At 40.3% G+C, this 19,920-nt stretch overlaps 1 protein-coding gene across 2 annotated transcripts in view; it reads left to right on the top strand.

Annotated features, from left to right (window-relative positions):
• The first annotated feature begins 3,537 nt into the window (after nucleotides 1-3,537).
• The window catches only part of STOX1 (storkhead box 1), a 30,650-nt gene continuing 14,267 nt past the window's right edge, over nucleotides 3,538-19,920 (top strand). The window contains exon 1 of one of the 2 annotated variants that reach the window (XM_089510482.1): nucleotides 3,538-3,767. The gene's annotated coding sequence lies outside the window, so the exon portion shown is untranslated. Of the gene's footprint in view, nucleotides 3,768-6,750; nucleotides 7,567-19,920 lie in introns of those variants that run through there. The other variant, XM_089510480.1, reaches the window with a different exon arrangement.

Raw genomic sequence — 19,920 nt, 5'->3', positions numbered from 1 at the left:
GCATATTACAATGCTTGTACGAAAACAGATTATCAGGAAGGCAGTCTACACTATCCCATGCTTTACTGTACTATTCATGTCATATGCCCAAAATGTATGACAAAATAGCCTGAAACAACAAATGTTTAAATATGTTGCTTTAACATTATTGGAACTCCTAAATGCATGTTCTTTGAACAGTAGCTTTCTGGAACTAATAAAAGCTAGAAGTCTAATAACATCAAAATCCTTGCCAGAAAATAAAACTCTTTAAAAATACTAATTTAAATTTTTAATGTGTTGCACTTTGGGTAACTGGCTTTACTTGAAAGCAAAGTGACTTTGTTATGTGGAGCCTTGTTGATTAGTTTGGGTAACATGACACCTAACTCTGGAGACTTTAATAGAAGAACAGTGTTTTAAGGAGAGCTTGCTCCATTGGCAATTAATTGCTTGGAGATAAACCAAAGTCAATAAGTAATTGAGGGTTGTAAAAAGCTACAAATCTTCTGCTGTGGGCAGTAAGGGAGTCAGTGAAAGTGATATGGGTGCTTTTGTCAGTGTTTGCTTTGTTTTAGCAGTGTTTAACTTTATTTGGAGCTCACAACATGCTTTGTAGGACAGCTAGCTATTTTTCTGGAAGGATTCCTGCCTGTTTAGAAGATAAAGGACAGAAGGGAAATGGTTGGTGCAGTTTTATCAGACAGAGGGAAACAAAGATGGTGAAAATGCCTCCCCGAAATTAAAAACAAGCTGTGTGTTAATGGGCAGTATAATTCATTCTCCTGCATCTCTGCAATTCTTTTTTAAACTCAGTGTTAACTATTGATAGTGATTTGATAATCTTTTAATTTTAAATCAATATTTTTCTAAGAGGATTGTTCTTGTTGTGTGCCTTCAAGTCTTTTCTAACCTACGGTGAACTCATCACAGGGCTTTCTGGGGCTGAGAGTGTGTAACTCACTCAGAGGATTTCCATGAATGACCATGACCCTGATCTCCAGATTCTTGGTCTAATGCTCAAACCACTGCACCATACTCAACGCAAACTATAGTCTATCAAAGCTTATGCGATAATGAACCTATTAATCTTTAATATATACTGAGGCTGCTACACACAGAGAGAGAACACCCTCTTGCAAACTATTAGCTGGAATCCTGTTAGTGACATGCTGAGGTTAAAGGAAAACTCCCTGTCTTCCACTGCTCTTCTCATGCGGTCTTCCTTTCTTCCTTCTTCCCTCTGCATTTCTTAGCATGATGATCGTATTTTCTAATGACTCCTGCCTTCTCATGATGTGGCCAAAGCAGGGCAGTCAGTTGGATCATCTTGGCTTCCAGGGAGAGCAGGACCCATTTGTTTGTCTTTATGGCTCTCCGCAGAATCCTCAGCACTCTTCTGCAGTACCACATTTCAGATGAGTTGATCTTCTTCTTATTGGCTTTCTTCACTGTCCAGCTCTCACATCTGTACAAGGTGATAGGAAATATAACGGCTTTAGTGCTCAATTGTATATCTTTACTCTTTGGGATCTTACCTAGTTCTTTCATAGCTGTCCTTCCAGTTCCGGAAAGTAGCGAGCTGCTGCTGTATCTCTTTACCTATGTACAATAACATCCAAAATGCACAAAAGAGGGATCACATTATTTGGCCAACCAAAATCCACAAAACATATGACTTATATTTTGTGTATCCTCTTTCCAAGCCCTCCTTTTTCTGGATATGTCCTACATTTCAACCTTCTGTCCAGGAGGAATTCCAAAATGTCCTCCATTTTGAGCATGACTTAGGAGCCTGCATTTACATTTGTAGGAGTGTTTTTACCTTTTCTTTGGTCATGTCCTCCATTTTCCTGGAATGCCCTCCATTTTGCCTTGTCCTTCTTTGCGGTGAGGACAGCCCTGGTTACCCTGCACCTAGTTCTTTCATGTCTGCCCTTCTCAGTATATGTCATATAGTTGCCAATAAACCATATGGAATGAATTTACATTTCTAGGAGCGTTTCTAGCTCTGTATTTCGTAATTTCCCTCCATTTTTTTTCAATGTCCTCCATCTTTCCTCATCCTCCTTAGCAGTGAGGACACATCTCTGGTCACCCTTTGGCTAGTGTTTTCATGGCTGCTCTCCTCAGTATTATGTCCTATAGCTATCAAAAAAACATTTTACAAAATGTCAAAGAGTGTTTCTATCTTTATATTTAGTCATTTCCCTCAGTTCTTCTTGGATGTCCTCCATTTTGCCTCATCCTCCTTGGCTTTCAGGAGACACTTCAGGTCACCCTTGCTGTGAGGGATCCTTTTTTGTTTTTCCCCTTGGTTAACACTGGAGACCCAGGTTCAAATCCCTGTTCGGCTGTGGCCCTGGGCAAGGCACACTCTCTCAGCCCCATGCAGCAAGGGCCGCCTCTGAAGAGAGACCTTGTCCAGAGGAAACAACAGGATAATTGTCCCTACTGTTATATTAATAATATTAATAAATTTTATTATTATTATTATTATTGATTTTATTATTAATTTATTATTATTAATTTAATAATTGTTATTGTTATTGTTATTATTATTTATTAATTTTAGTATTGTTATTAATTTTAGGATTGATTTATGATTAATTTATTATGATGTTATTAATTATTATTAATTTATTGTTATTAACTTTATTATTGTTATTTTATTAATTTTATAATTCTTATTCATTATTATTAATTCATTAATGTATCATTCTGTTATTAATTATAATTTATTTTATGCTGTTATTCATTATTTTTAATTGTTATCAATTAATTATTTTAATATTAATATATAATTGTTATTATTGTATTATTATAATTTTATTTATTATTATTAATTGTTATTAATTATTACTTATTTTATAATAATTATTAATTATATTATTATTGTATATTATAATTTGTGTATGATTATTATTAATTATTGTTAGTGTTACTGTATTTTTATAATTTTATTTATTTATTATTAATGTTATTATTTATTTATTTATTTTATAATTATTTTTATTGTTGTTATTATTATAAAATTGTTATTAATTATTGTTGTATTATTATTTGTTATTAATTTATTGATTTTATTTAATTTATTATTATTATTATTATTAAATTATTATTATTGTTATATTATTATTATTATTATTATTAAATTATCAATGTTAACCCACTGCTTTGAGAGGAAACAAAAGGACTTCCAACAACTGCATCTGAGGCGAGAGAGAGAGAGGGGGGTCCCTTGAGGAGGCGGAGGAGGAGGGCTGTCCTATGGGCGGGAAAAGCAGCCCTTCCTCCTCCAGCCTTCCCTCCGTCCTTCTTCTTCCAGAGCGAGGGAGGCCAGCAGCAGCAGCAGCCGAGCCTGGCTCTCCTTCCCAGGGGCGACAGGTGGCTGCCTTCCTCTTTCCCCGCTGGCCCTCTTCGGTCCCTCCCTGGCTCTCCCAAGAGGATGGCTGTGCCTGAGGCTCCTCCTGGCCGCCGCCGCTGCTCGGTGGAGCTGGCCCCCGGCTCCTTGGCCCTGGTGCTGCGCCGCCTGAAGGAAGGAGAAGGCGGGGAGCAGGAGGAGGAGGAGGAGGAGGAAGGCGAGAGGGTCTTCGGCGCCTTCCTGAGGGCCAACGCCGCCTGCCGCCCCTGGGGCTGGGAGGGCGCGGGGCAGGTGCGGCTGCAGGGCTGGCTCCGGGGCGGCGTCCTCCTCCTCCAGGGCGCCCCCGACGCCCTCACAGCCCTCCGAGGGGCATGGCTCCGCAGGGCGCTCCGGGCCCCCCAGGGATTCCGCATCAGCGCCCTCGGTGAGTCAGTCGGTCCGTCCCCTCCGGGCTCCCCGGACACACGGCCCTCCATGGAACCCTCCTCCTCCTCCTCCTCCTCCTGACAGCTACTACTACTACCACTACTATTGCTAAATGACAGAGAATAATAAATATCAGCAATAACAACAATTAATAATAATCAATAATAACAAGCAACACTAATATCCCAGAGGAATGCTTGCCCATAGAGAAGCCCTACTTGCCCATAGGGAACCATTGGGTAATGCTTGCTCCCAGGGACAGAATTGAAAGACAGAGCCCTGGCACTCTCTGGAAGCCTACAAAGGCCCATGCTGACCATTTCCTTCCTCTCGACTTCTCCATAGAGAATCATTGGGGAATGCTTGCCCAATGGTTCTCCATGGGGAGATATGGTGGTCTCTCTATGGGCAAGTAGTCCCTTAGCATCCTCTATCCTGAAGTGTCCCCCAGTGATTCCCTATGGGCAAGTATGGTTTCCCTATGGGCAAGTATGGTTTCCCTATGGGCAAGTATGGTTTCCCTATGGGCAAGTGCTGTCCTTTGCCCTCCATTTCAAGATGCCTTCTCCTCCTTTTGTGGACATGACATCCAGCAGGACGCCCAGACGTCCTCCTTTTCCAGGACATGTCCTCCATCTCAACTGTCCAGGAGGCATTCCAGAATGTCCTCCATTTGGAGCCTGCCTTAGAGGCATGAGCTTACAATCATAGCAGCTTTTGTTTTGCAGTGTCTACTTGGGGGTCTCTTTGAAAAGTTTGGGGACTCCTTGGTCTGCCAAACACTGCCCTTCGCCCATCCACCAGCTGGCTGTTTGGCTCCTCTGTGCGCATGTGTTTGGGCTTGTTGTTTCCTAGGACCCTAAGGCAAACCTGTCACAGGGTTTCTTGGCAAGTTGTTGTTGTTGTTAACTGCCCTTGAGTCAACCTCAACTCATGGTGACCCTGCGAGGGATGCATCCCCAAGAGCCCCTGTCCTCCAGTGCTCTCTGCTTAGATCTTGTAGATTTTGGCCCAGGGTTTCTCTAATTGAGTCTATCCATCCGGCCTGCTGTCTTCCTCTCTTCCTACTACCTTCTACTTTTCCTTAATGCTTAATCCCCAAACAGGTGCAGAAGTAATAGAAGAGCCCTTGAGCACATGCAGAGTGCCTTTCCTTTCTTCCACTGGGTAACTGACAGCTGGCATCCTTCCTTGCTTCTCTAATATTAACAGACTGGGGCTTAACTCCTGAATTTGAGTCCTGGGCCCTCTTGATTTGAATGTAAACCTGCAGTCCTATACCTCCTTCTTTGAATATAAAGCCCTACACAAAGACTTAAGCACCCATTTGCTTTCCTCAGGGGTGCAAGATTGAGCGTGTTTTAATCTCTTTGGATTGCTTTACAATGCAAAATGCAAGGAATGCAAAGTAACATTACAAGGCAAAGTAATATTGCTAGAACTCGGGAAAGTTACTTTTTTCTCACGCTGGGTGAGGGATCCTGGGCATTATTGTTGAAATATAACTTCTCCAGCCTCTGCGTTTAACTGCTGAAGAGTTTCCAAGGTGTGGCCCTATAGGTGATGTCCATCATCCCTCCCACTGCCTATCCTGGCTAGGGTTGATGGGAGCTGCAGTTCAACAACATCCATCCTCAATAATTTCAGGCTCCCCCCCCCCTCTCTTTGTCAGGTATGGCCTGTTACAAACTGCCAAAATAAAGCTGCTTGGGGTCTCTTTGGAGGTATGCTATTTAAATGATGCATGGGTCCTAAGAGTCCGGAGGTTGTGCCAAAGCCACACTCCATTCCTAAGCATTGGAGTGCAGCTTTGGTGCAGCTTCCGGATTCTTGGGATGCATCCATCATTTAAATAGCATACCTGCAAAGAGACCCCAAGCAACTTTATTTTGGCAGTCTGTAACAGGCCATTATGACAGAGCAAATGAGCTGTTACTGCTTATGAGACCAACTTGTCTATAAATCCTTTTCTAAGTAGTGGGATTTGGCATCTGGAGTAATATGCATTCTTTGTTAGGCGAAGGGGACTGAATCCCCATCCTCCAGTGTTTGCTGTGGGCTGGGGGTGCCCCCTTGACTTTTATCTCTTCATTGCCCCTCCTGAGGGTGCCTTGTGACCACCCCATTGTTTGTGGGGAGATGGAGGGATAGGGAGAAGGTAAACAAGGATTTGTTGTACAATGTAGATGCTCCAAAGGTTAATCTTTCCCCCTTTTTACTGGCTGTGTTGGGCTGGTGAGCATGCTGCTTTTTAATTGAAAATGAGGCCAGGCCTTTTATTTCAGAGAGAAATAATCTCCTCTCTGGGAAGCCAAATACCCTCTGAGTAAACAACCTGCTTTTTTTCCTTCCTTAGGGAAAAGAAAAAGACCTTGGAGGAGAATGAAGCTGCTTAGATTAACCACTGGGATGTTAGTAGTCTTTGTGGTGCTTTCAGCCCAAGTAGAGTTCCTATGCATTTTTTCCACCTTAAACTCAGACACCTCAATATTTATTTTTCTGTGTTTTCATTTTGTTGAATATTAATCTGTCTAAGGATTGCAAAATGGACACCTTGTGTGGATTTGGTGACACCTGTGTGTAGAGTCAAGCTAGTGTGGTAACAAAAACATTACCATTTCCATAAAGGTAGACATTTTCTGTGGCGTAGTTTCCTTAGTGTATTCTTTTTATGTGAAAGCCAACCCATAAGGGAAATAGCCACAAAAGCAGCCTTCTAGAAACACTGCTGTACATTTTCACTTAACAACTATCTTCTTGATCCTGCAATTGGATCCATATGGGAGACTTGTACGTCCGCACCAACCGTTGTTGTAGTTAACTGTTGAGTAATACAATTCAGTCAGTGTTAGCTGGTCTGGAATTTCATGCAAGAAAGTATGGAAATAGTTTCGTATTCGAGTGCTGGGAATACATTAAGAAATCGATTTCAAAGTTCTTTGTAGAAACTTCCCTGAAATAGCTAAAAGCTTTATTTTGCACGATGGCTGCTTTACCATATAGACCCTGCTCATCTTCATTTTATAGTTTGTACGGACTGAGCAGAATTTGAGAAAGTTACCTTTTTAAATTACAGCTCATGGAATCCTGCAACCAACATTTAAGCAATTTTGGAAAGAGCAGACCAAAAAGTAGGGTCCCCCCCATGTTCTGTGACAGAGTTTCTTTATATCATTACAAGGTCTTAACTATTTTTGTATTCCTGACCTCCAAATGAAATAGAGGGAGGTGAGAGCTCACTTTTGACAAGGTTAAGAGTCAGATTAAGAGTAGTAGAATCCCCAGTAAACAATAAATGAAGGAATCTTCTAAAAGGCAGCATAGATGTATATCAGGGACAAACAGGTGAACCATGCCCCCCACTTGAATTTTGTCCATTCAAAGCCCTTCTTTTTAACTGTCTTTCCTTCCACTGAAGGTTATGTCTAGCCACTTGTTGCTGACCTTTTTGTAAGCCGAGATACCAAATTCTGACCTATTGTTGACTGTGGTGTGCCACTGGAAAGTCCCAGTAGCCCACTGAGAAGTTATTTCTTATTAACGTACATTGGTTACTGTCAAAGGTCATTGGGTAACCAACAAGCCACTGCTGACAGTGTGAACTCGCGAGCAAGTCCATGGAAGTCTATGGGACAAACGGAAAAGTATACAGTTGCATTATCACCATACTCCTAATGCTGAAGCTGCTAGAACTTTCCTGCTAAACAGAGGATGGGTAGAAAAGGAGGAAGGCTGAACAGGCATAAAATGACTTGTAAAAAAAAGGAGCTTCTTTGTCAAAGGCTTTGTTAACAGAGGTATGTCTGTGTATGGTCATTTAGCCATTGATAGCCCCATTTTCATTAGTTTGTCTAGTTCCCTTTTAATGATGTAAAAGTGGTTGTCTATTGCCTCATTTTGGGAAAACAAATTATACAGTTACACTATACATTAACTGTGTACACTGTGTAAAAGAAGTACAGTACTTCGTTTTCTCTGTTCTGAATTTCCTACAGTGTAGTTTCATTGGGTTACTCTTGGTTTGGGTATTAATGAGAGGGAGAAAGAATGGGTTGACATTTTTATCAAGCTGTCTGCCAAAACCCACAAATCCCTTTGCTGGTCTGTCACCACAAGTTCAGACAGCAAAACAAAGTGAACAAAAGAATATCTAGGATACTGAGTTTTGTAGCCACCAGGCCAGAGGAGGTTCTGTGTGCAAAAAGGTACGGGCTCATGTTTATAATAGGTTGTTGTTGTTATATGTCTTCAAGTCAACTCTGATTTATGGCAACTCTATTATGGGGTTTTCTTGGCAAGATTTATTCAGAGGAAATTTGCCATTGCCTTTCTCTGAGGCTGAGAGAGAGTAACTTGCCCAAGGTCACCCAGTGGGTTTCTGTGGCTGAATGGGGATTCAAATGCTGGCAACCTGCTCCAACACTCAAACCTGATATGTGTCTATATTGTGTGGAAGTTCTTATCTGTAACTGTCTTTAACTAATATTTATTAATGTTACTATTAATGTGTTTGCTGATACTACCGAAGTGTTTTTACCTTCCAGGGTTTTGGACTGGCCAAATCAGAACATACTTTGAGTAGCTTGGCTCCTTCCAGTGATCAGAGAAACACTTCTTGTCCCTAAGGGGGAAAATGTATATTCTAGAGTCAAGGTGTATAAAAATATACCTTTAAAATTACCATACAGCTGAGCTGTTCCTCTTGCCTTACTTGTATGTGCTTGTGAATATTGTTGCAAGATAGTGCAGTGCAATAGTTAGAGTGTCAGAGTGGTACTTGGGAGATCCAGGTTCTAATCCCTGTTTATTCATTGAACTCTGTTGCCTTGGGCCAGTCACTCTCTTTCAGACTGACTTACTTTACAAAGCTGTCGTCAGGATAACATAAGGAGGAGGGGGAGTGTGATGTATCCTTCCTTGAGCTCTTTAAAGGATGGGTGGGATGACAATAATAATAACAACAACAACAGCTACTACTACTACTACTACTACGCTTCTAAATGGCCAAGTTTCTTGAATGATGGTGGTGGATTAGAAAAAAAATAACATATTTGCTTCTCTGATATATGTCATTAATCAATGCACATTTTATTACTACACTGATAGTTTCAAAAACCATGTCTGTAACAAATTACAGTTGGATTCCTGAACTATCTAGAGGTTATCCTCAACAGGCACAGAGGAAGCTTTGGAGCTTGAATTCCAGTTTGCTGATTATCATGGATCATGTCTGACACAGTAGTGTGGCAGTCTATAGAGGGAGAAGCATTGTGCATTGCAGTTAATCATTAAGACACATGCTAGTTGTATTTCAATTTACCAGCTTGCTTGAGCCTGCAGATCTGAGGTGTATACATATGATGACAAAATGGCTACTCTTGTAAGGCAGTAATTATTAACACTTGTACAGGAAATGTTTGGACCATAAATTTCGTACAGAAGGGAAGGCTAATAGCTGCTCACCCAGTGAGAGTTCTCTTTGGCTCTTTCCAGATGACAGCATGGCCCCGCTTGCTGTTTTATTCTTCGCAGCAACATCTTGATCCTTTGCCCATAGTTCAGTATTTTGGCCTACATTATGTCTTGGGGAAGAGAGGTGAAGCTTGAGAAAGCTAGGTTTTGGTTTATATCTCTTTAGAGGCTGCATCTGCACTACAGAATTAATGCAGTTTGACTCTGCTTTAACTGGCATGGCTCAGTGCTATGGAATCCTGGGATTTGGAATTTGTTTTGAGACTAGAGCTCTCAAACAGAGAAGGCTAATATCTCACAAAACCACAAATCCTAGAATTCCATAGCATTAAGCCATGGCAATTAAAGTGGTGTCAAAATGCATTATTTCTGCAATGCAAATGCAGCCAGAATTTCCCATGCTAACAAGAACAAACTTTTCCATGGTCTCAGGCCTAATCACACTACAAGAAGCAAAAAATCTGCAAGTGCAATTGTGTGTATGTGCCTTCAAGTTGCCTATTCACTTATGGCAACCCCATGCATTTCATAGAATTTTCTTAGGCAAGGAATCCTCAGAGGTGGTTTTACCAGGTCCTTTTTTCTGAAATATAGCCAGTGAATACTTAGTATTTGTTGATGGTCTCCCATTCGAGTACTAACCAGAGCTAATCCTGTTTAGCTTCCAAGATCAGGCAGGATCTGTTGCCTTTAGGGTACTATTCCACTTTATTTGCTATGGTTTCATCCTATAGAGTCCTGAGGTTTAGAGTCTGATGAGGCACTGGAGTGCTCTGGCTATGAACTCTAAATGCCCATCCCTCAAATGCTAATCCCAAGATTTCATAGAAGGGAATCATGGTAGTTAAAGTGAAATAATAACATTATAATTGCGTACAGTATGCCTTTCCCATACACGGGGATTTGGTTTCAGGGGCTCCTGCAGATGGGAAAAAATGTGCATGCTGAAGCTTGATAATATTATCTTTGCCCTTAGGCGATTATCTTTGATAGAGAGGTGGGATATAAATAAAATTTTATTATTATTTATTATTAATAGTCAGTGGGCAGCGAGGTGAGCATGGCTATGTCAGTGCAGCTGTGAGCATGCATTGTCATTGACAATAATAGGGCAGCATGATCTTTGGATGCTTGAGTGCATGGATGGTTAGCCTGCCAATACAGTGACCCACTCTAGTGTGAATAGGTCCCTGGTGAAAGTATATAAAGTGCAGCAGTTGGCAGGGCCATTCCTGCTTGAGGTTTTGTTTTACTGTACACTACACCCAGGTCACTGTCCCCAAAGAGGTTATCCTGTCATAAACTTGGTGTCCATAAGCTGCTGTTTCTTTTCTTGGAGAGCACCTACTGTATATACTCAACTATAAGTTGACCTCATGTATAAATCAGGTTTTGAGGCCAAAATTTAGGGATTTTGATATGACCCTTGGATAAGTTGAGGGTAAGACATAGGGGCATGCAGCAAAGGATGAAGAAAATGAAAATGATGCCAAGTAATTAAAAGAATTCTAGCAGGCATGACTGTTTGTGCTCATACTAAAGACTGGATGGATGAGAGAATAAAGGGGTCAGCACTTCCAGGGAAAATTACGCTCTTACCTTTCACCAGGGATGGTTCATTTTTGTAAAGTAAAAGTATAGTACTGACATTGACTTGTGGATAAGTTGACTCAAGGTCGAAATTTTTGACCTAAATTTTTAGACTTATACATGATTACGGTATATGCAGCAGGTAATTTTTGCGCATAGTTAATATTCCAACACATTGTGTAAGCCAAGTGAAAAGGCATTTCCCAGCTCTTCAGTTTGGCAAATGTTGAACTTTGAGGACTCAAGAAGACTAATAGTAGAACTATATAATTCCCTCCTCTTTTTCTGGCCCAGTAAGCCATCTCCTTCTTTGACATCTGTTCCCTTAGTGTTTTTTTCTCTCCCTGTGATGTTTTTCATTCCTCACTCATTCCATAAAAATGTCTAGTTGCCTGTTGAACACATTCATGTGACTTACTTTTGTGGCTTTACCTTGTAACGTGTTCCATATGTTTGCTGGCTTTGGGTGAAATGGTTTCAATTTAAACCTTGTGGTTCCTTCCCACTCACCCCCACCTCAAAATCTCCTAAGGGCAAGAACAAGGCCGGTGTTATGTATGAACTCCAGGGTCACAGCCTCCTCCCCATGACTTCTCTACCTCATGTTCTGATTACTGAGCCCAAATAATCCTTCTTTCCTTCCTTCCTTCCACTGTTGCTGGATATCATTTTCTAGGTATTTTATACTGACTGCTAAAGTTTGTCAGCCTATATTCTTGCCAGTCCTCTGAAGAATGTTGATAGTAGTTTTCTCCAAAATGAGTGATCTCTTTCAATTACTGACAGTAGCTTGAAATATATCAGTGCCATGGCATCTTCTTGAAAGGCTTTAGGCTTCATTTTCTTGTCCTGCTGCACTTCTCTTCTTTAGTCCTTTTGAAAGCAAGAGGTGATTTAGTATGATCACTGAGAACACAGTGCTTCCCAGACAAGGCTTTTGTGGTGCAACCACCATGCCTTATTCATTGAATTTTACAATTGGTAAAAAACTACCCATACTTCCTGTTGTAACTCTTGTGTTTTGCTGCCACCTTTTCTTGGCATGGGGGGGGTGTAAGGAGAGAAAGATGGACTTGTTGCATAAAGCCTTTTGTTTGGTAATATTTGGAGGTACCGATTGTATACAAATGATTCCCCCAGATGTACACATGCCTTTAGGAGGAACTTCCTGACAGTAAGGTCTGTTCAACAGTGGAACACACTCCCTTGGAGTGTAGTGGAGTCTCCTTCCATAGAGGTCTTTAAACAGAGGCTGGATGGCCATCTGTCGAGGATGCTTTGATTTAGATTTCCTGCATGGCAGGGTTGGACTGGATGGCCCTTGTGGTCTCTTCCAATTCTTTGATTCTATGATTCTTTGATTAGAGGGTTCATCTCATATGCATAAGTATAATCTCCGTGACAAAGTCTGTAGTTTAACGTTGAAGAATGAAACAATAGGAAATAGAAAGCCACCTTCTTTTGAGTCAGACCATCTAGCACATGGGCCACATGCAGCCTTAGGGCCATTTTTTTGGCTTCCAAGGGCCCCCGGAGGTCAAAACAACATTTTGCTCCATAATCCCCCAAAATGGGCTCTGCAGGTGTGGAAAGTATTTCTACCACATTTGGAGACCCCTCTGGGTCTCTCAAGGCTCAAAAATACATTACCTCTTCTCTTAAAAGTTTAAGACTTAAATTCAAAGTTTTTTCAAAAATTTAAGTTTAGGTATTTGGATTCATGGGATGCTATTGGTATCAATCCCTTTTGGGATTGAAGATATATTGTGTGTAAATATGTACCTTCAAATCACCTGTTGACTTATGGAGACCCCATGAATTTCATAGGGTTTTCTTAGGCAAAGAATACTCAGAGGTGGTTTTGCCAGTTCCCTCCTCTGAAATATATAGCTTATAGCACCTGGTATGCATTGACCATCCAAGTTCTAACCAGAGCTGACTCTGCTTAGCTTCCAAGATCAGACAGGATCTGTAGACCCTCATTAACGATAAAGGTTTCCCCTTTGATGTGGTTGTCTAGTCGTGTCGAACTGTAGGGGGTGGTGATCATCTCCATTACTGAGCCATGGGAGCCAACATTGTTAAAGATGATTCTGTGGTCATGTGGCCAACATGACTAAATGCCAAGACACATGAAACGCTATTACCTTCCCACAAAAGTGGTACCTATTGATCTACTTGCACCTTTACGTGCTTTCGCATTTCTAGGTTGGCAGAAGCTAGGACTAGTGATGGGAGCTCACTCTCACTCTGTCATGCGGCACTTGGGTCTTGAACTGCCAACCTGCTGACCTTGTGGTTATCAGAGTAGGGGCTTAGCCACTAAGCCACCTATCCCTCATTACTGGACAGTAAATGATGGTTGTGTGGGTATCTAGTCAGAGTTGTCATGGAAACCTCTGATGTGCTAGATTGCCTTTTTATCCTGAGTGGAAGAGAAGAACAGATAAGAGGGAGGCAACATTCTTCTGTTATGTGTAGATTGCAGGGATACAAACACATAGAGACTAGCATCCTGTTAGTTAGTCCCAACTAGAGTAGACCTATTTAGTTAATTGTTGAATGATGAGTCAGCATAGAGATAAATTCCATTGACAGAATGGGTCTACTCTAGTCAGCAATAACAACGGAATTTAGTTTGGAGTATGAAAGCCTGTTTTGAAAACTGCTACCACAATTCTGAGTCTGAATTCCTAGCAATACAGATGAAGGAGACCCTGATTCTTACCACAGGCAAAGCTTTTTTCAATTTCAGAGCCTTTTTCATTTTTCTAGTGGGTTGCCATAAGTTTGAAAAGACTTGAAGGTGCACAAGAACAACAAATGTGCTCCCAAGAGTCAGCATGGTGTAGTGGTTTGAGTGTTGGACCATGACTCTGGAGACCAAGGTTTGATTCCCAACTTGGCTATGAAACCCACTGGATGACCTTGGGCAAGTCACACTCTCTCAGCCTCAGAGGAAGACAATGGCAAATCTCCTCTAAACAGATCTTGCTAAGAAAACTCCTTGATAGGTTTGTGCTAGGACTGCCATTAGTTGGAAACAGCATGAAGGAACACGACAACAACAATGGGCTCCCACACTCCCAGAAAGAAGGTCTTATAGAATGCCTTTCTGGCTGCAGTGCCTTGTTTCTCATTTAATGCCACTTCTGAGGGCCTTCCTAACTGTCAGGAATAGATTTACATGAAGCATGAGACACAAGATGGGGAGGAGTACCTGAAAAACCTCAGTACAAAGTCCTTTCCATCCTTACCACAGCTTTTGGGAGAATGTTTCCACAGTCATGCACAAGATCACTGCTTATTTCTTTGCTCTTCTCCAAACAAGAGCTAAGGAAAGTTTAATCTACGTAGTTAAGAATTAACCACTTTTTAATAACTGCTGGCCTTGAAATCAAATGTTATCCACAGAGCATAAGAATTAAATGGTAGAAAATTAGCAGATACAAGCTAATGATCTTGTAATTACTACTTGCTTTGAATTATTGATTTTAGATTGTATTTGTGATATATTATATCTTGTAACTGAGAACAGAAAATTCTGCGAAACCCTTAGAGCTATACATAGCAATCCACTTTTCCAGAAATTAATTGTAATGCTAGTATTTTTAGAAAACATTTTCAGAGGTATAGTCAAAGCCTATGTTGGTCTGTTGCGGTGAAAACAACAAAGAGTTTGTGGCAGCTTAAAGGCTCTTTGGTATTGTTTTGTTTTGCTGAAACAATGATCCATCCAACAGAGTGGATGGCCCTCAGTGAAACCTCATAGCAACTAAAACTTTTTAATCTTTAAGATGTCACAAGATGCTTTGATATTTTTATAGTTGTTTTTTTAACTTCCAGCTTAACACAAAATTTGACAGTAGCTGAATTTTAAATATAGTGAGTGTTTAAAAAATGATGTTGATATTATTAAAATAATGGAATATTTGAACCAAATAATGGAGAATAAGGGACATGTATTTAGGATGCACACGTAAGACTGGGTAAGGAAATAAAAATCTGTATCATCATATTAAATGTTTGTCATAGAGGGTATCTTGTTGGCATGCTGAAATGAAAGTAAAATATGAGCTTTGTAAGCAGCATGCCTGACTTTTGCTTAAGCACCAAAATATTCATGAATCTTGCACTAGCCACTTACTTTGTGGTGACACAATGCACCTCAGCCAGTGGCATTGCATAAAACGGATGAGGGATGGCAACTCAGCAGGAGGTATATTTATGTGCTGCTTGGATTCCTTTCATGACTGCTGTTTTTCATCTCAGTTTCATATTTTGATCCCATCTGGCAAACAAATATAGGTTTCAGAACCAAGGCCCAGGGTCTATTAATACTGGACTTAAGAGGTACTGACTTCTATAATCTGAAATGGTTGTATGCATTCAGATTGGTAATGATGTTATCCAGATGATTTAATGAACTCTAAAATACAGTATGATCCCCAGAGTACCTGGGGTTTCACTTACCCACATCTGAAAAAAAAAGTTCTCTTTAGAGTCTAGACATTTTCTAGGTCCTATAGCATGATTATATGGGATGCCTCTAACAGGAGATTTCTAGAGAGGACCAGGAATCTCCATGTAGGGCTAAGAAAGATTCCTGCCTGAAACACTGGAGAGCTGCTGTCATTAGATATGACCAGGGGTAGGCAACCTGCGGCCCGTGGGCCAGATGCGGCCTGGCAAGGCCTTGGGACCGGCCCCAGCTCGGTCCTGCCGCCAATTGCCGCTGGAGCCTTTGGCCTCTCGCGTGAGGGCGTGGGGCCTTTGGCCTATCAAGAGGAGGCGGGCAAGGGGGGGCAAGCGGCAGGCAAGGGAGCAAGCGGCGGGCAAGGGGGGCAATTGTCTATAGAAGCCTCCGAAACATGCATTTATATTATCATTTTTTAAAAAATCAGCAAATTTTTAGTGTGTCCTCCATTTTTTAAAAAGTGTCGTCCATTTGAAATGTTTGTCCTACATTTGGCCCGGTTTGTTTATTTATTTATTTTTTAAAAAATTAATTATTTATTTTTTGGCTTCGGCCCCCCAGTTGTCTGAGGGACAGCAACCCGGCCCCCGGCTCAAAAAGTTTGCCTACCCCTGGATATGACAGTACCAAGCTAGATGGGTCAATAGTCTGCTTCAGTTTATTGGGGCTTTTTATGTACAACAAGACTTCTCTGAATGCTATTAGCCTTGCTAGGCTGCAGCTCCCATTACTGTAGTTTCAGGGAACCACTGGTGCAGGGGTGGTGGTTCTGATGCATACAGGAGAAAACAGGGACAGTACTAACACCAACACGTTAACAGTGTGTTGTCAAGTTATACAGCTTGTTACAAGCACAGACATAGTAATGCTGTTGATAACAACCTGATCATTGCAAGGGATTACACATAATGCAAACAATTTCATTTCCAATTAGCATAACAAGCTCTAAGTGTTGATGTACTATTTCAGGCTTTTTTGTTTGTTTTGGTTTTAAACCCCTTCCTCCATCTCCATTCCAATTATGTTGTCTGGCATAATTTCTATCTCTGTATCTTTCTCTCATTTATGATGATTGGATACATATTCTTTTTACTTTTAATAACTAAATGCTCATCATACTTTTATTAGTTGCGGATAAAAATATGTCTTATATTTAGGAATTGTGAACTGGACTTTTTCTTTTCAAAGTAGTTGGTACATCTAAACTGGGGGGAAAATCGGGGGGATCTTGGGATTTAAGGATTCAGTTTCTGTATTATCTGAACTTGAATATTCTGGTTATTTTTTGTCAATTCCCATATTGTGTTCATACTGTTCTCCTGCCCTAATAGTTATCTAAAGCCTTAGGTCTGCATCCAAATTCCATTTTAATAGACCCACTAAATAAAATGGAGCTTTGTAAGCCAGTCTTACATGTCTTCCACTGATTTAATAGGTCTATTTTAGTTGGCGCTGACAATTGGATATAGAACTTAGGTTCTAAGATACCACTTTTACTAATTTGTCAATTGAAATAATAAGATGTCAGTGTTACTAGGGAGGAGCAAATGCATCTCTAGTCCAAACCACTGGAACTTCTTTTCAACATACTCCAGGTCCCCACATTTCTCAACTGTTGTCCACATGTTTTTACGGCTATCTTCTAGTCATACAGGCTGTACATTTGCATTATCTTGGGTATTGACAGTAAGCAATTGGTCTTGTTCTCTCTCTCAAGGGCAATGTTTCCACCTTAGGAGCTTTCTTGGGCTTGTCAATATCTGTGGAAGCACAGGGGGAAGTATCTGCTATACTTATTTGGCTCAGGTTACTCACGTTCTATCGTTATGCAGACAAATTTATTGTAACGTATGGTGTGTATTGTAACTTAATGGTGTCTACCTATGAAAACAGAGATCTGATAAAAATGCACCTACCCAGATGTTGGCAAGGACAGGTTGATCAGAACAAGTTACACAAATAATGTCACAATTTTGCACTGGTTGCAGGGGTATTCCCAATTTCAAGTGCTGATAATTAACATTTGAATGGTTTGAGATGAGAGTTTATTTTTCTGGAGGGCAACCTTCAACCATACTTGGAGATCCACTTGCATGCTTGCTAGTGAGAGCAATTGGGCTGGCAGACATGAGAGACATGATGTGTTCAGCTGTGACTCTATATTTGTATAATTTTATCCCTGCTTTAATACATCCAGCCCCATCATTTCAGGCTGTCAGATATGTTCTGAAGGCCTATTTGTTTAGAATCACTTTCTTTTAAACATTAGGCACTGTTTTAAATTAGTTTTACATTGTTTGGCAGTATTTTAATGAATATTAAGCTTATTGTGCTGGACTGTTTATTGTTGTCATGCTCTACTCTTCCATAGCTTCACTCTATTTTAAAATCTTTTAAATGCTTTTGATTTGACTGTGTTTCTTACATATTTTGGAAGCTATGCCTGAGATCCTATACACTTTTAGTGTAGTATAAATATATGCCAGTTTAGCTATGGTGTGTATAACTGTGCCACAATAGTGGAGTAGCTACCATACACTATCAAAAGCAAGAAAGTCAAGTCAAATTTTCTTTGCAGCAAGCCAATGGCCATTGCAATTTTAACAAGTACAGTACGCACCAACAAACATTACCACATTAAAGCATACTAAGGCTGATATTAAAACAGTCAAATATGATAAATATATCTCTGGTACTGAAGCTGAAGGGCTTTGGCATAGATATAGAACCTTTTAATCCATTTAACATGATCAACACAAAGGCATACTAATACCAATACTGAAACAATTGTACATCACCAATGTATCTCTGGTACTGAAACCAAAATCCTTAGCAAACATATACAATCACTGAATTTAATTAAAAATGAAATTATACAATTTAAAGTTTAGGACTTGAGTACAGCATTTACTTTAACATTTTGTGATTGTTAGTGCAACCCACTTCTTGACAGCGTAGTTTAGCCATAGCAGAAAATTCATGTATGTGTAATAAGGATGATACACATTTCAGCTCAGTCTTTGGCAGATTGAACAAATTCTCCCAGTAACCACAGCTTGGTTGCTTGTCATTTATTCTTAACAAATACAGACTGTCATTTCTTCATAGACCTAATAGCATAATGAAGCATTCTCATTTAAAATAACATGCATTAAAACATTTTAAAACAGATTACCAGAACTAATCTCTCTATAAATTAGTGTAAGCTCGTCCTTCCCAACCTGTTCTCTCTAGATATGTTGTGTGTGTGTGTATAAGCTAAATTGGTGTGTGTGTGTGTGTGTGTATAAGCTAAATAAGCTACCTTTATGGTTTCAATAGTTTTAGAACCTTTCAAAAACCATATTGCTTAGGCCCAAAATAGACAGCATGTTATGAAACTGAGGAATAGAGGTTTTGTGCAAGTGCTTTAAATTGAAATCAAACTTTTTTCCTGTGTTCTGCTTTCCCAGTCTAAATCTGCTTGCTTGGTTTTTGCCCCATTTACAGATAGCAATGTCTGAAAGCTTTAGTCTTGTACAAACATAATTGTGGATATACTCTACACTACAGAAAGAGCTGCAAGCTGCTGTACCTTGTGCCCCGTCAGCACATGTGTTGTAGTTATAGCCATCTTGAGAAATAGGAAAGAAATGAAAACAGAAACTATATATATTCTATATACCGGTACTTATGTACAGTATAAGTCTAGAAATGTAGGTCAAAAATTGATCCCGAAAACCTAAGTGGATTTATCCACGGGTCAATGTTAAGTACTGTACCTTAACTCTTCTTTAAAATAAGGAACCATCCCCTGGTGAAAAGCAAGAGTATAATCTAACCTGGAAGTACTGACCCCCTTCTATTCACTTATCCATTCAGCCTTAAGAGTAAGCACAAAGAGTTATGTTTGCTGGAATTTTGTAAGTTCTTTGACATTGTTTTGCTTTGCTTCATCCTTTAGGTCCTTTGCTATATGCCCCTATGTTTTACCCTCGACTTATCCACAGGTCATAGCAAAATCCATAATTTTGGCCCCAAAACATGCCCTTGACTTATAAATGAGATCATCTTGTAGTCAAATATATACAGTATTCGTGATAAAAGTAAAGTATGGCCCCATACAGACAGGCCAAAATAAAGCTGCTTTGGGTCACTCTGGAGGTATGCTGTTTAAATGTTGCATGCGTTCTAAGACTCCGGAAGCTGCACCAAAGCCATGATCCAGTCCTAAGGACTGGAGCACAGCTTTGACACAGCTTCTGGACTCTTAGGACGCATGTACTGTATTATCTAAACAGCATATCTCCAGAGTGACCTGAAGCAGCTTTATTTTGGCCTGTCTGTATCAGGCCTATGTTATTTGGACATAAAACAGTTTCATAGAGTCACCATCTTAGGAACTATGCTTTACATTTGTGTATAATAGCCAGTGTGGTGTAGTGATTTGAGTATTGTTGGACTATGTTTATGGAAACTGGGGTTCAAATCTCTGCTTAGCCATGGAAACCACTCGGTGCCCTTGGGCATGTCATATTCCCTCATCCTCAGAGGCAAACGCTCTCTGAACAAATATTGCCACGAACTTAACCAACCAAACAAAAAACCCTGTGATAGGTTTGCCTTAGGGTCA

This window comes from Sceloporus occidentalis, unplaced genomic scaffold (genome assembly GCF_023333645.1).
Source record: "Sceloporus occidentalis isolate IW3139 unplaced genomic scaffold, rSceOcc1.0.p SCAF_2, whole genome shotgun sequence".
Lineage (NCBI taxonomy): Eukaryota > Metazoa > Chordata > Lepidosauria > Squamata > Phrynosomatidae > Sceloporus > Sceloporus occidentalis.
This window is presented reverse-complemented; position numbering and strand designations above follow the sequence as displayed.